The sequence below is a fragment of the Erpetoichthys calabaricus genome, chromosome 15 (assembly GCF_900747795.2).
Source record: "Erpetoichthys calabaricus chromosome 15, fErpCal1.3, whole genome shotgun sequence".
Lineage (NCBI taxonomy): Eukaryota > Metazoa > Chordata > Cladistia > Polypteriformes > Polypteridae > Erpetoichthys > Erpetoichthys calabaricus.
Window position 1 is genome coordinate 73,444,370 of NC_041408.2, and position 15,440 is coordinate 73,459,809.

Here is a 15,440-nt window from a genome sequence, read left to right on the forward strand (position 1 = left end):
CAGCCATGGCCTGTTCTCCTCCACCACCCCCCAAAGGATTTACCTGTTTCTTTTACTTATTAACTATTCATTACTACAGATACCGGTGTTGAATACTGCTGCTTACTGTCCTGCCTTTCCAATACACTACTTCAAATACAAATAACAAGAAAAGGACATGTAACAAATAATAAGTAACTTTTCCAAATACACCCCAAACACCCAGCTTCTTTTGCTGTTGTGTAGGCGAATAAAAATCTCTCACACGACAGAAAACAACAACTCTTTCATCTCTCTCTTTTCCAGAGATGACATCAGCATGTCATTATGTCTATACCAAAAACAAAATAAATATATCAAATTGAATTGTTCTTTTTACCAAAAACATTATGGAGGAATAATACAAAGGGAAACCTTAAAATATCAAGCATATACACAGAAACCAAACCATTGCTGCCTTACTGGGCCTGACAGTACAGCTATTCAGATTATCATTTGTTTGCCCATAGCACAGAACTTCTCCTGTGTTCTCATCTCACTTGCTTTGCTTCTCTTCCCATACTCTGGCTGCCCCATCTTATTTTCATGTGAACAGTTTCCCTAAATTGCTACTTCACTCACGAGGCCATATTTCAGTTTGGTTGAGTTCATCTAGCCTTCTATCATTTCTTTATGACATGTCTCTTACTCTGGCACTGAGTAAGTATGTGCAGGGTGTCTGTAAAACAAATAAGTGTTACTGTCCCAGTAACAGCTTAATTACTAAAATTGGCAAAGCTCTTCAGTCTTCGGGGTGGGCTACTCTCTTACCGCAAATGATCTCTGCTGTTTGCCTGTTCTCCGGCTTTTGCTGCTGCTGACAACTCTTTGCCAATATGATGCAATAAATTCATTAAGTTAATCAGAATGAATACAAATTCAATTTGAACGTCTGTTTGTTAAATAGTGCCAGGAAATCACCCTTACACCCTTTTTCATTCATTACATAAATACTCTTTTGAAACTGTGATAATTCTTTAGATTGATGGCAAATGTTTGTACAGTTTATTTAAAGTGCTGACAATCATATTGAAACTCAGATGAATGCTGAAAAAAAAAGTTACAAATATTATGTTGAAAGAATCTGGTAAGTTAAAACCACTCCATCTTATGGTGCCATAGCTCTCAAAAGTTAATACAGTATGAATACAGTAGATGCTGTAGTTAGCTGATTTTTTTCTTCATTATGTGTCAAAGTATTTTCCAAATCCACATTTCTTTTTTCTTGGGGAATTTTGTTCCAGTTTTTGTTGAAAGACTAATTTTGGGATAATATCTAATGGAATCAAAGTACAGTGGAACCTCCATAGGATTGTATGTAAATACAATTAATCCGTTCCAGACCATACGAACTGTATGTGAATATAAATATTTTTAAGTTTTTAAGCACAAATATAGTTAAGTAAACCATAGAATGCACAGCGTAATAGTAAACTAAATGTAAAAACACTGAATAACACTGAGAAAACCATGAACAACAGAGAAAACTAACACTGCAATAGTTTGCGCTATAGCACTACCAACCACTGGCTAAAAACACTTTTTTTAAATGAGTTTTAAGTACAGGGAAAAATTCCGTAATTTAATAAACCACCAAGAAAAGTAACATTGCAACAATGCACACTACGAACCGATCGCTGTAAACAGAAGTGAAAACAAAATCAAGCCCAGTGCATTCTTTAACTGCCGTCCAACCTTAAGTGTCCAGCCCCCTCTCTCTCACTCTGCCTGTGTGTGTGCGCGCGTTTCTCTCTCGCGCTGCCTGTGTGTGTGTGTGCGCGCGTCTCTCTTGCGCTGCCTGTGTGTGTGTGCGTCTCTCTCTTGCGCTGCCTGTGTGTGTGTGTGCGTCTCTCTCTCGCGCTGCCTTTGTGTGTGCGGCGAGTCTCTCTCGAGCTGCCTGTGTGTGTGCACGCTCTCTCTCTCACGCTGCCTGTGTGTGTGCGCGCTCTCTCTCTCGCTGCACAGGAAATGCACAGGGAGAGACTGAACATGTACAAACCGAAAGGGGAAACTGGCTTGTTCGTATACCGAGTGTGTGGTCGTGAACCGAGGCAAAAGTTTGGCGAACTTTTTGGTCGTAAGCCAATTTGTACGTGTACCGAGACGTTCGTGAACCGAGGTTCCACTGTACTCCTTTCCTGAAGCCTAGCATACTAATTAGGTGTTTTGTTCTAATTGTGGTGTCTGGTTCAAACAAGTGAATCAAACTGATATAAATGTAGATCTTTTAAGGATTTTAAGTATAAAACTGGATGAAACTCAAAATAACAGCATTTGAAACAAGCAGTGAAAAAAAAGGAAAATGTATGTTTTAGGTGCTTGATGACATCAATATGCTTAGATGCTAAATATACAATATAGTCTCTTTTGCCAAAAAACTATGCATTTATCTCCTGAAACTGTTGCATAATGATGAATGTGAAACTTAAATATAATTGAAACCACAAGACTTGAAACACACAATGTAACTCTTAATTAGTTAGTGAGCTTTCCACCAACTTTGAATGTATTTGAACACTTGAGAAGAATATGTTTAACATTGACTAAAACTTCCACGTGCAGCCATACATGTTGATTATTCAATAATTGGCTAATCATCCTGCAATACTTAAATATGTTTTCTATGTTTGTAACCTGTAATACTATACGTTTTAAGGGCATTTTGTTATGGCTGGTTAAAACCTTTGCCTATACAAATTTCATGTGCATTAGTTTCTGCTAATATAAATACATTAATACAGTAACATTACTAAAAATGATCTGTTTCTTTTTTCCCTACTTTCATTATAAATCAGGGTTTGGTACTCTTAGTGCTTGTTGTCCAACCTGGCGGCTTTGTTTTGTTCCAAACTATTTTTAGAAAGGAACTAATTACTTTCATGTGTAAATCATGGTGTTTGATTAGATATTCTGATCCTTGTAACTCTTTATTTTTTTCTATTACTTCTAGCCAGTATTTTTAATTTTTATGAAAATCAACAAAATGGGGCGGTGGGGATTAAAACCCCTCGAACCCCAGGATTTTGCCTGTTCCAAACATATTTTGTTAGACAAACAAACATGCAGATGATTAACACTAAATTGATCAGTGTAGTTTCGATGTAGTAAAAAGCAGCTTCTTAATGATAAACACGAATACCATATAATTGATAATGGCAACTGTTTATGTGATTAGCCTGTATTGTTACCGTATTTATTATTCATGTATAATTAATATCTGATTAACAGAAAGAAATAATGAATTGGAAATTCTTGGCAAGCAAATCAATTAAATGAAAGAAAAATTGTGAAAAACTTTAAGAGACTGCTGTGTACTGAAGGTCGAGATAGCAGTAAGCATTTTTCAGAATTTGAAAGACAAATGCTGAGCTTTGTTGTCTGATTGAACAAGGATTTCAGGTAACACAAGAAAAATTGGCATTAAATTAAGTAGGTGGTTGGAAAAAAATCTGGCAGCTTTTACAATTGCTTCAAGACAAGGGTGATCTACTCCAGGCATAGACATGATGTTGGCTCTTAGAGGATTCCTACCCAATTCTTTCTTCTAAAAATAAAAATGTTCCTGCATTCTGCAACTAAAATGTAATCAGTAAAACAAAGAAATGTTCCAAAATATGTAAACAAAGTTTTTAGTATATGTTATTCACAGAATTGACATTATTGGTTTACTTTAAATTACAACAGTATTATACAGGCAAATAAATGTAGTGATTATTTTACATCTGCTCATTATTTTATGAGATAATCTTCTGAATGTTTCACATAAGACTATTTACAGTACAATCCTTTAAATGATCAAACTTTACTAGTCATGTTTTCATGTTTACAAATAATATGACCAACTGTATAGTTATATTGTGTAAATGCAATTGTGTATGGAATGCAAAAAGAATGCATTAGTATGTATCTGTTGCATACCTTATTGTGTGAATGCTATAGAAGTTTTCAAATAAAACAAGTGCCCTGAGATTTTTCTAAGCTGTAAGAAGAGAAGTCAATTATCATCAGTTAGTACTACTTTAAGTCTAAAGGCCAGTGCTGTGGCACAAAGGGTTAACTTGTCTAGCCTTCATGAAGATCACCCAGTGTGAATACAAGAAGCTGTACTGTTGACAGGATACCAGCAATAAAGAAAAATAAGAGATGCTGAGAGCAAGTACTATGCATAGTTATTAGAAGTGGCTTTGTCTGTATTTTTGATGAGTGATCTTACAAAAAGAATGGCTGCTTTATTGTGAGTATAGATTTGATATTAGGTTACCTCTTAAACTATTGTTGTAGTTCATACTGATTTTGTTGGTCCTTCTTGCATAGTTTTATCAACGTAGTTCTTTTACTCATTTAATGTTGAGTATTTTTTTATTAATATTTTTATTTTATTAATTTTCATTGTAATCATTCCATACAAACAGATCAATTTATAACCCAACAAATTTGAAAACAAATCAAACCCCACCCCTGAGAAGGAGAGCTTAGCTAAAGGAAAATTTCTTTAAGCTTTTTAATAAGGCAACATTAGACAAAAGAAGGGGAGAAGTAAATATCTATATAAATAAGAGATGGAGAAGGGAGTTAAATGCAATAATAGTTATTTCTCTTATTCTAAAATAATATTGATTAAATCCTGCCATGTTTTGAAAAAATTTTGTACAGATCCTCTAACTGAAAATTTGATTTTTTCCAATTTCAAATAATATAAAACATCAGTTTCCCACTGACTTATAAGAGGAGAATTAGGATTCTTCCAATTTAACAAAATAAGTCTGCGTGCCAAGAGTGTAGTGAATGCAATCACAGTTTGCTTGTCCTTCTCCAATTCCAGTCCATCTGGAAGGACACCAAACACAGCTGTTAATGGGTTAGGAGGGATTGTGATTTTTGTCCAAAATGATGTTAGTTTGGTGCAGGCCCAGAACATTTGACCCAGTGAGGCAGGAGCTTGGTTGCAGCGCTCGCAGGTTGGATCCTGGCCTGGAAACATTTTGGACAGTTTTAAGCGAGACAGATGAGCTCGATATATAATTTTTAGTTGAATAATTCTATGCTTTGCGCATATAGAACTCGAGTGAATTCTCTACTTTGCTACCTTCCACTCCTTTTCTGATATATTGATTAAGAGATCTTCTTCCCAATGTCCTCTTGGGTCTTTGAAAGGTAGGGACTCTAATAAGATTTTATATATTGCAGAAATAGTGTTTGTTTCCTCGGAATTGAGCAGTATTTTTTCCAGCATTGTGGAGGGTGCAAGGTGGGGGAAATCGGGCAATTTCTGTTTAACAAAATTTCTAATTTGAAGATAGTAAAAGAAATGTGTAGCTGGGAGGTTAAATTTTGAACGTAATTGTTCAAAAGATGTAAATATGTTGTCTATATAAAGATCTCTGAGCATTTTAATCCCAAAACTTTTCCAGGTATTAAAAACTGGATATACTTGCGAAGGTTGAAAGAGGTGGTTCCCTTGCAGAGGTGCCACTGATAAAAAAGATTTTCCATCTTAAAATGCTTCCTAATTTGGTTCCATATTCTGAGTGAGTAAAGCACCATTGGGTTATTAGTATATTTGCGATAACTTTCATTTATTGGAGAGCAGAGCAGGGAATATAAAGAAGTACTACAGGATTTTACTTCTATTGCAGACCAAGCCTGGGTATGTGCATTTATTTGTGTCCAGGTTTTTATGGCTTGTATGTTTGCTGCCCAGTAATAAAACTGAAAATTAGGTAAAGCCATGCCACCTTCTGCCTGAGGTCTTTGTAGGGTACGTGGGTGTTTTGAGTTCCAAGTGAATGAGGTTATTATTGAATCTAACTGTTTAAAAAACGATTTATTGATATATATTGAAATGTTTTGAAATAAAAAGAGAAGTTTAGGAAGGATATTCATCTTAACAATGTTAATTCTTCCGGCTAGAGTGAGATAAAGGGTTGACCATCTATGCAAGTCTTGCTTAATTTTTTCCATACAGACGCCAAAATTTTGTTGATAAAGAGCTTTATGTTTACTTGTGATATTTACCCCTAGGTATTTAAACTGATCTGCTATGGTAAAGGTAGGGTGTCTAATCTAATATTATATGCTTGTGAGTTCACTGGAAAGAGTATACTTTTATTCAGATTAATTCTAAGACCAGATATCTTTTGAAATTCTGTTAGTGCTGTTAAAACAGCAGGGACAGTGTTTTCTGGGTCCGATATATATAAGACCATATCATCTGCATATAGAGAAATTTTCTGTTCCAGTCCTTCTCTGACAATCCCCTTTATCTGATAAGAATTTCGGCAGCGAACCGCCAGTGGTTCAATAGCGATTGCAAACAACAGTGGCGACAAGGGACATCCTTGTCTGGTACCACGTTCTAGTTTAAAGTAGTCTGAGCAAATTTTATTAATACAAACTGAAGCTTCTGGACTGGTATACAGTAGTTTGATCCAAGCACAAATATTCGGGCCAAACCCAAATTTCTCCAGTGCAGTGAAAAGGTAATTCCATTCGATCATGTCAAATGCCTTTTCTGCGTCTAATGATAGTAATATCTCTGGGGTGTTTGATTTTGCTGGTAAATATATAACATTAAACAAGCGTCGGAGATTTGAAGATAGATGTCGGCCTTTAATAAATCCAGTTTGATCTTGTGATATTACCGAGGGCAGCACTTTCTCCATCCTTCTAGCTAGGATTTTTGAGAGTATCTTAACATCATTATTCAGGAGTGAAATTGGTCTATATGATGCACATTGTAACAAGTCCTTATTTTGTTTAGGAAAGACGGTGATTAATGCTTGTCAAAATGTTTGAGGTAGTATTTGGTGGTCTTTAGCTTCTGTAAATGTTACCAATAAGAGTGGAGCTAGCTGAGTGGAGAATTTCTTACAAAACTCTACGGGGTAACCATCAGGGCCTGATGATTTCCCGCTTTGTAGTGACTTTATAGCGTCTAGTAATTCTGTTAGCGTTAGAGGTTTATCCAGTTCCTCAGCACTTAAAGCATCTATTTGTGGTATTTGTAAATTATCCAGAAATGCATTAGATTGCGTGTTGTCTTCTTTGGGCTCAGTGGAATATAAAGACTTATAGTAATCTCTAAATGTGTGCATTATTTTATTATGGTCGATGATTTCTTCTCCATTCTTGTTGGTGATTACTGGTATTGCATTGTGAACTTCTTGTTTATGAATTTGTTGAGCTAAAAGCTTATTAGCTTTTTCTCCGTGTTCATAGTAATGCTGTCTAGACTTATAAATAAGTTGTTCAGTTTCTTTAGTTGTTAAGATGTTAAGTTCTGTATGCAGGGCCTGCCTTTTCCTGTGAAGAGCTTCACTTGGACGCCTGGCTTGTTCTTCATCTATTCTAGTAATTTCATTTCTTAGCTCTGACACTTTCTTGGTTTCTAATTTATTTCTATGGGAAAGATATGAAATAATCTGGCCTCTTAAAAAGGCCTTTAGAGTTTCCCAGAGTGTTCCTGCAGAAACCTCTGTGGACGTGTTTGTCTCTAGGAAGAAACTGATTTGTTTGGATATAAATTCTGTGCAGTTCTCGTCTGCCAATAAAAGAGGGTTAAGACGCCATTTGCGAGGTGAGTATGAGGGGCTTAATGATTTTAGCTCCAAGACTAGAGGGGCATGGTCAGAGATAACAATTGTGTCATATTTGCATGATTTAATTGTAGGCAGGAAATTATTATCTATAAAAAAATAATCAATTCTTGAGTAGCTATAATGCACTGGTGAGTAGAACGAATATGTTCTTGAGTTTGGGTTAAGAAACCTCCAGGGGTCTGATAAGTTGTGATCATTTAAAAACTGTGTAATTATCTTTGCAGTATTAGATGTCGTCCCCCCTGTCACAGGAGTCCTATCTAAGAGTGGATTTAAAACACAATTAAAGTCCCCAGCCATTATAATTTTATGAGTGTTCACATTGGGAATGGATGCAAATAGATTTTGTTGAGTATTTTTAAAAGGCCTAATGAAATATCGTTTGTTGTTCACTTTAAACCTGCTGCTTATCATGCACATTAAACTGACTATGTTAATAATAGTTTTTTTTAATTAATGTATTCCATAGGTTTATAAGTCAAATAGATATATACAGCATAATTGTGTGTGTGTGTGTGTATATATGGTGAGATTTGCAACAAAGAAGTTAAGATGGAACTTATTTATTCATTCATAAATGTTATAAAACCTGTTTCGTGACTGTTTCCTTTCATCTATTAATCCAGTTAAAAGTACAGTAAATGTTCATGGTAATATTTAATATTTCACTTTCATCTGTTACGTAGCTATCTGATTAGTACGTGCTAACAAAATGTATTTATCCCATTTAACATCGGTAAATAAATATATCTAATGATTACGCTCCTTATATTGATTTATGCAGAATCTTAACAGCAAATATTAATCTAATTTTTTTTTTAGAGAGAGTGTCAATTATAGATTATGCACAGTCTGTTTAATTTAAATTTATTTAATATTTTACTGTAATACCAAAATAAGGTTTATCTTTTAACTATAGGCAAAGTAATATAAAAAGAATTGCTACTGTAGGCAAAGTACTGTATTTTGTTCAACAAGTAGTACAGTGCCTTAACCATTAAGTGCTGATACTGCTGTTTAAAGAAAATGTTTCAAATAAAGCATGTCTTTAAATTTTGCATTTAATCAGAGTGTAATTTGATAGATATTTATTGGTAGTCAGTGTCAGTAAATTGAATGTGTAAACTCTGTTAGAGGGGAATCTCATTGTCAAACCTTGTGGTGCAAAACTTTAAAAAAGCACCATCAACAGAAAAACATTAGAACAGTTCATATCAGAATGACACCAAATAAACCTAGTAACTATTCAGTAGTTGCACTGTATTTTTTTTTTTTTTTTGTAATTGAACTCCTCATTCACTTTGATGTGGACACTACTGTGAATGGGATCTACATTATCAGCATATGAAGTTTGTACATTTAATTTGAAAACTAAAATTATGGATGGATGGGTGCACAGTGAATAGTTTTCAGTTCGGCCATTGCTCTCTTCAGTTTTTCCAATAATGTTCCACTTCTGAACTGTCCAGTAGTGTCACCATGTTTCAGTTAAAGTGTACTGTATGTTTTGTTTATGTATTAATATATGTATTTTTATTGACGTAACAAATTTACTATGCTTTTCAAAGTACATTAAAAAATCTGTTTCTGATGAGTGTATACACAATGCCTGGATTGGCTTCCATTTTAGAGCTTGGATAGTTATTTGCAACTCTGTCATATAGTATGTAATATACAGATTAAAAACCGATCCAAAAACAGTTGAGGGAGTAAAATTTTAATAAGAAAATAAAATTAATGAAACAAAGTATAGGCTGTATGAAAAATGTTTGTTGGTTTATGGGGCCTCCCAGCTGTGATAGAAATATAAAATACATGTTTCTGAATTTAACAAAAATGGGTTAGTTTGTCATTTTGTAATTAAAGTGAGTAGATAATGAAAAATATTAAGTTGAAGTAGGGAAGGATTTTATTTCCATGCAAAAATGATTTATGATTAAGAAACTGTTTGTACTATAAACCTCTAGACATGGTATGTTGTCAAGACCAGAACTAGGATGTGTTGGTGTAGCATCATATTTTGTAAGGTACACCTTGATCTAATGAGTGTACTTGGCTCTGAGATAAGTTAAACACATCCTGATTCACAGGAAGAATTAGTGGATTTAGGAGTGAAAGCATCAGACAGTTGCCATAACAGTTAGACCATCTCACATTGTAAAAACAAGATGGAAAACAAAATATTGCTTGAGGTAAGAAATACAGTATATAAATGGATGGAGATTACTTTTCAAGAGCTTATTTAATATTCTTTTTATATTTTATTTCAATTTCTCAGATTTAAATACCATGTTATAAAAAACATAAATGTGTTGATATCACTTCACACCTAATTACAGCTTTAAATTATTCTGGTTTTGTATTTTTTGCTAAGTTAAAGTAATAATATTATTCAATATGGTGACTGTGTACCCCATTCTTTTCTTAGTTCTCTTACTTGGTTACTCTAGTATAGGGTCACAGAGAGCAGAGACTCTCCTGGTAGTATTGTATGCAAGGCATGTACTAGTTCTAAATGGGACAATAGTATGAACATGCACCTTTGTACAGAAAATGCTATATCTATGTCAAAATAATAATATTCACTGATATGCTTTAGTTGACCTGAGCAGGCTGGAAGTATTGGGGAAAAGGCTTTAAATTTTTAGAAAAATTACAATCTGCTTTTAGATTTGTACAATACACAGATCATTTTTTATAACTGATCAATAATATTTTCTTTTGTATAATTCCATTCTGTTAGCTATCGTAACATTTAAAAATCTATTGTTTTAGCCTTTCTTAGCATGACAGGGCACTTCAAAAATGTTCACAGAGGAAGCTCTGCACCTTTGATCTTTTTTGGAATAAAATGACTGCTTGTCCAAGCAATGATTAATTCAAGACCAGGTAAAATCAAAAACATTGAAATGAAGTTAAACAAGGAAAAATGAGAAGGTCCACACACATTTCCATTTAATCACAGATATGAACTCGGAACCAAAGGCTAAATCAAAGAACTATATTTTTGTTTCACAAGAAATTTTGAAATATAAAATAATTAAGTATTCAGGAATGGTTTGTTACCTTTTCATGTAATGATATGTGGAATCATTGAATCAGACATTAATTAATGGGTGTGTTAAAACAGCCGCTTTTCTGTTTTAAATGATAACTTAGAATCAGAATTTAATTAAATATTAGCTAAGAATAAATGTAGAGATCTCTGTAACTGGGAATGTGTTAGGTTGTCTGTAATACTGTGCTTATTCTGTGTAATTTTTAGTTTTTATTGTCACAGGGGCTGTCCACATTCACCTCTTGAACCTGCCATGGACTCGAGTCACAAAACACCTGTTAGCCTTTTTATATCCATCCATTCTCTTCCGCTTATCCGAGGTCGGGTCGCGGGGGCAGCAGCTTGAGCAGAGATGCCCAGACTTCCCTCTCCCCGGCCACTTCTTCTAGCTCTTCCGGGAGAATCCCGAGGCGTTCCCAGGCCAGCCGGGAGACATAGTCCCTCCAGCGTGTCCTGGGTCTTCCCCGGGGCCTCCTCCCAGTTGGACGTGCCCGGAACACCTCACCAGGGAGGCGTCCAGGAGGCATCCTGATCAGATGCCCGAGCCACCTCATCTGACTCCTCTCGATGCGGAGGAGCAGCGGCTCTACTCTGAGCCCCTCCCGGATGACTGAGCTTCTCACCCTATCTTTAAGGGAGAGCCCAGACACCCTGCGGAGGAAACTCATTTCAGCCGCTTGTATTCGCGATCTCGTTCTTTCGGTCACTACCCATAGCTCATGACCATAGGTGAGGGTAGGAACATAGATCGACCGGTAAATTGAGAGCTTTGCCTTATGGCTCAGCTCCTTTTTCACCACGACAGACCGATGCAGAGCCCGCATTACTGCGGATGCCGCACCGATCCGCCTGTCGATCTCACGCTCCATTCTTCCCTCACTCGTGAACAAGACCCCGAGATACTTGAACTCCTCCACTTGAGGCAGGATCTCGCTCCCAACCCTGAGAGGGCACTCCACCCTTCTCCGGCTGAGGACCATGGTCTCGGATTTGGAGGTGCTGATTCCCATCCCAGCTGCTTCACACTCAGCTGCGAACCGATCCAGAGAGAGCTGAAGATCACGGCCTGATGAAGCAAACAGGACAACATCATCTGCAAAAAGCCTTTTTATAGTCTTGCATAAACAGATTTTCTGAATTAGGGAAGCTGGTTTTCTTTCCCTTTCATGCTTCCATTTACCTTCCTTCCCAGTTGCTTTTTTATAATCCTATCTATATTTTCCTCTTCATCCTGGCCAATTGTCCTTTCTTGCTTGAAAACAGAGTTGGTTATTCTTCATGTATGCTACATACATACATCCATCTTCTAAAGCCGCTTATCCAGAGAAGAGTTGCAGGGTAGCTAGAGTATATTTCATCAAGCATTGAGCGCAAGGCAAGAAAAATTACTGGACTGGACAACAGGGTAAACACGCACACAGTATGGGACAATGCAGTGTCTGCAATCCACCTAACCTGCATGCATTGGGACTGTGGGTGAAAACAGAGCACCTGGAGGAAACCCACTAGAACAAAGGGAGAATATGCAAATTTCACACAGCGATCACTAGAAACATGAACTCCATTTCCCTTGTTATGAGGCGCAGCGACTATGACTACAATGCACTGCCATGCAATATATACACTACAGTATCATGCAAATATGGAAAATGTAGTGTGCAATGTAATTTTCTGATAGATTTAGGTCCCCTTTGCAATGTGAAACAATACTTGTGTGTCTGGTTATTTACTTTATCATTACTGTAAACCTGTCTTGTTGTTTTCTGATTTTGGTAGGGTGCAAAGTAAACAGATAACATATATATTAAAAAAAAAAAAATATTTGCAATTAACTGGCTCCCTGCGCAAAGTTGATTTCTGCCTTGGTGGCATGTTACGGTTTGGTTCTCACTACCATGAAATGGGCTTTGTGAGCCTGAAATGAACAGACAAAACAAGAATTCTCAGTTTTGAGTTTACTGTATGGAACTTAATGCATTTTCTCTTTTTAATGCCTTTTTCCCCCTACTGAAACCAGAGGCTACTTTAAGTACATAGAGCCTGATATGGGGATTAAAATAATACTGTTAGCAGACATTGCGGCAAATTGAGACCTAAATTTCTGGACTTTTAGGTAACGTTGCGCGTTGTTTGGTTGTAAAACAGAAACTGAAGAAAATGAAACTTTTGTAAAAATTCCTCACCTTAATTTCTGTATGTTTGAGCAGAATTTTAAAAGAGAGAGATCTGTGCTGTTTTTCTTAGAAGATGATCAAATGCAACATGTTACTCTAAGTGTATATTCTTCTATTCATTGTGTTGATTGCTTTAAATAGTAATCAAAAGTACCTTCCTATATGGTAAGCACAACAGAAATGCACTTTAAGAACCTTGATGAATTCCATTGCCGTGTTTTAATTTTTTACATCTCTCAAGTTCATGCCTCTCTTAATAGCTATAGCTATTATACAGAAATCAATGTGCATCGCATAATTTATACTTGCTTTATTTTGTTGTATTTACCATTTCACAGCAGCTGGATGAGCACAAGAACTAAAGAAACTGATATGGCATCAAACAATGTGAAGAGTAAATATAAATAGCACAAATAATCTTTCATTTTATAAGTATAAATTTCACACCTTTCTTGTCTGAAATTATAGGGTAACATAGCTGTATTTATTAATTATGGTGCTGGAGAGTGTGGATGTGTTGCATGTTGATTAGTACATGCAAGTAAGAATTTCACTGTATATGTGACAATAATGACCATATAAACCAGTAAACTTATAAGTAATAAAGAATAAATAGTTTAAGTTGAATAAGAGAAGATTACATGGTTATACAGTTTAGTTAAACTTATAGTAAATTTTCTCTACTGCTAAAACGGAGGTCATGATAAATCATAATAAACATATACTGTACAGATTTTTGACATGTCTGATGTCTTTTGAATTTCAATCTTAAAAGTATCAATTTAAATGTGTCAAAATAATTTAGATGAGGAGAAATAATATGCTTAAAAGTTTTGATCATTCTTATTGTTAATGGAAGAATTAATCATGATGAAACTTAAGCAATCACAATATTTATGGCATTGTATATAAATCTGAGCATAATTTATTCCTAATACTACATGCTGCCATCAAATATCAAGATAATACACACAACTGTCTCAAGCAATCTTTAACTCTGAAAAGCTGTTCTACCGAAAGCTGGCCATATTTTAAAATGTCACAAATCAGTGTACAGTAATCCCTTGCTATATCGCGCTTCGCCTTTCGCGGCTTCACTCCATCGCGGATTTTATATATAAGCATATTTAAATATATATCGCGGATTTTTCGCTGCTTCGCGGGTTTCTGCGGACAATGGGTCTTTTAATTTCTGGTACATGCTTCCTCAGTTGGTTTGCCCAGTTGATTTCATACAAGGGACGCTATTGGCAGATGGCTGAGAAGCTAACCAGCTTACTTTTCTCTTTCTCTTGCGCTGACTTTCTCTGATCCTGATGTAGGGGGATTGAGCAGGGGGGCTGTTCGCACACCTAGACGATACGGACGCTCGTCTAAAAATGCTGAAAGATTATCTTCACGTTGCTATCTTTTGTGCAGCTGCTTCCTGAAACGACATGCTGCACGGTGCTTCGCATACTTAAAAGCTCAAAGGGCACGTATTGATTTGTGCTTGAAAAACAAACTCCGTCTCTCTCTCTCTCTCTTTGTCTGCTCTTGACGGAGGGAGTGTGAGCTGCCGCCTTCAACAGCTTTGTGCCGCGGTGCTTCGCATACTTAAGCCAAACAGCCCTATTGATTTGTTTGCTTTTCTCTCTGTGACAGTCACTGCTCCTGACACGCACTCCTTTGAAGAGGAAGATATGTTTGCATTCTTTTAATTGTGAGACGGAACTGTCATCTCTGTCTTGTCATGGAGCACAGTTTAAACTTTTGAAAAAGAGACAAATGTTTGTTTGCAGTGTTTGAATAACGTTCCTGTCTCTCTACAACCTCCTGTGTTTCTGCGCAAATCTGTGACCCAAGCATGACAATATAAAAATAACCATATAAACATATGGTTTCTACTTCGCGGATTTTCTTATTTCGCGGGTGGCTCTGGAACGCAACCCCCGCGATGGAGGAGGGATTACTGTATTAGATACTTTGTTAAAAGTGGATATGTTATTATAAGTTTCAAAATGATGTGCTTCTGCGTTTTCAGGTATTTCTCAAAAATAACAATAATAGCTTTACATAAAGTAGACCCTTAACTTACACAAATTAAACATTACTGAAACTGGTGGTAGAAAATCAAAAAGAAGGAAAAGAATGCAAAATTTAAGACTAAATATGTAATACTTGTATGTATGTGTTTATGTAACCAGTTGTATTGGGTAAATGTTATTACTAAATTCAGAATAATAATTATTTGCACATTTACTAATTTGCAGATTTCAAAGGTCTACTCTAACAATTTAAGAAATGGTCTTTTTTAGATATAGCATATGATGAAGAATTGGTGTTCAATTGCTATCAGCCTTTTCTCTTGTTTTTATTTTTTATTTTTTTATACGTTGCATTATGAAATTTATAGGTCTGTTGATGTACTTCCACTTCCCTTTTATATTAAGAAATTTTGTGAGGGACAGGAATGATAAAAAGAAATGAATTAGTCTAGAGCACATTGCAGCATCAACAGGCATGGCCAGTTGTGGTTAATATTATAATATGAGATGGCTAGCACCACACTTGAGTGCCAAGATATGTTTGCAAAATTTGTGAATACTTTTA

General features: G+C 35.8%; 1 protein-coding gene across 37 annotated transcripts in view; it reads left to right on the top strand.

The window, feature by feature from the left end:
• Positions 1 to 15,440, top strand: part of rims1b (regulating synaptic membrane exocytosis 1b) — a 459,598-nt gene that overhangs the window by 383,685 nt on the left and 60,473 nt on the right. The window lies entirely within an intron of this gene.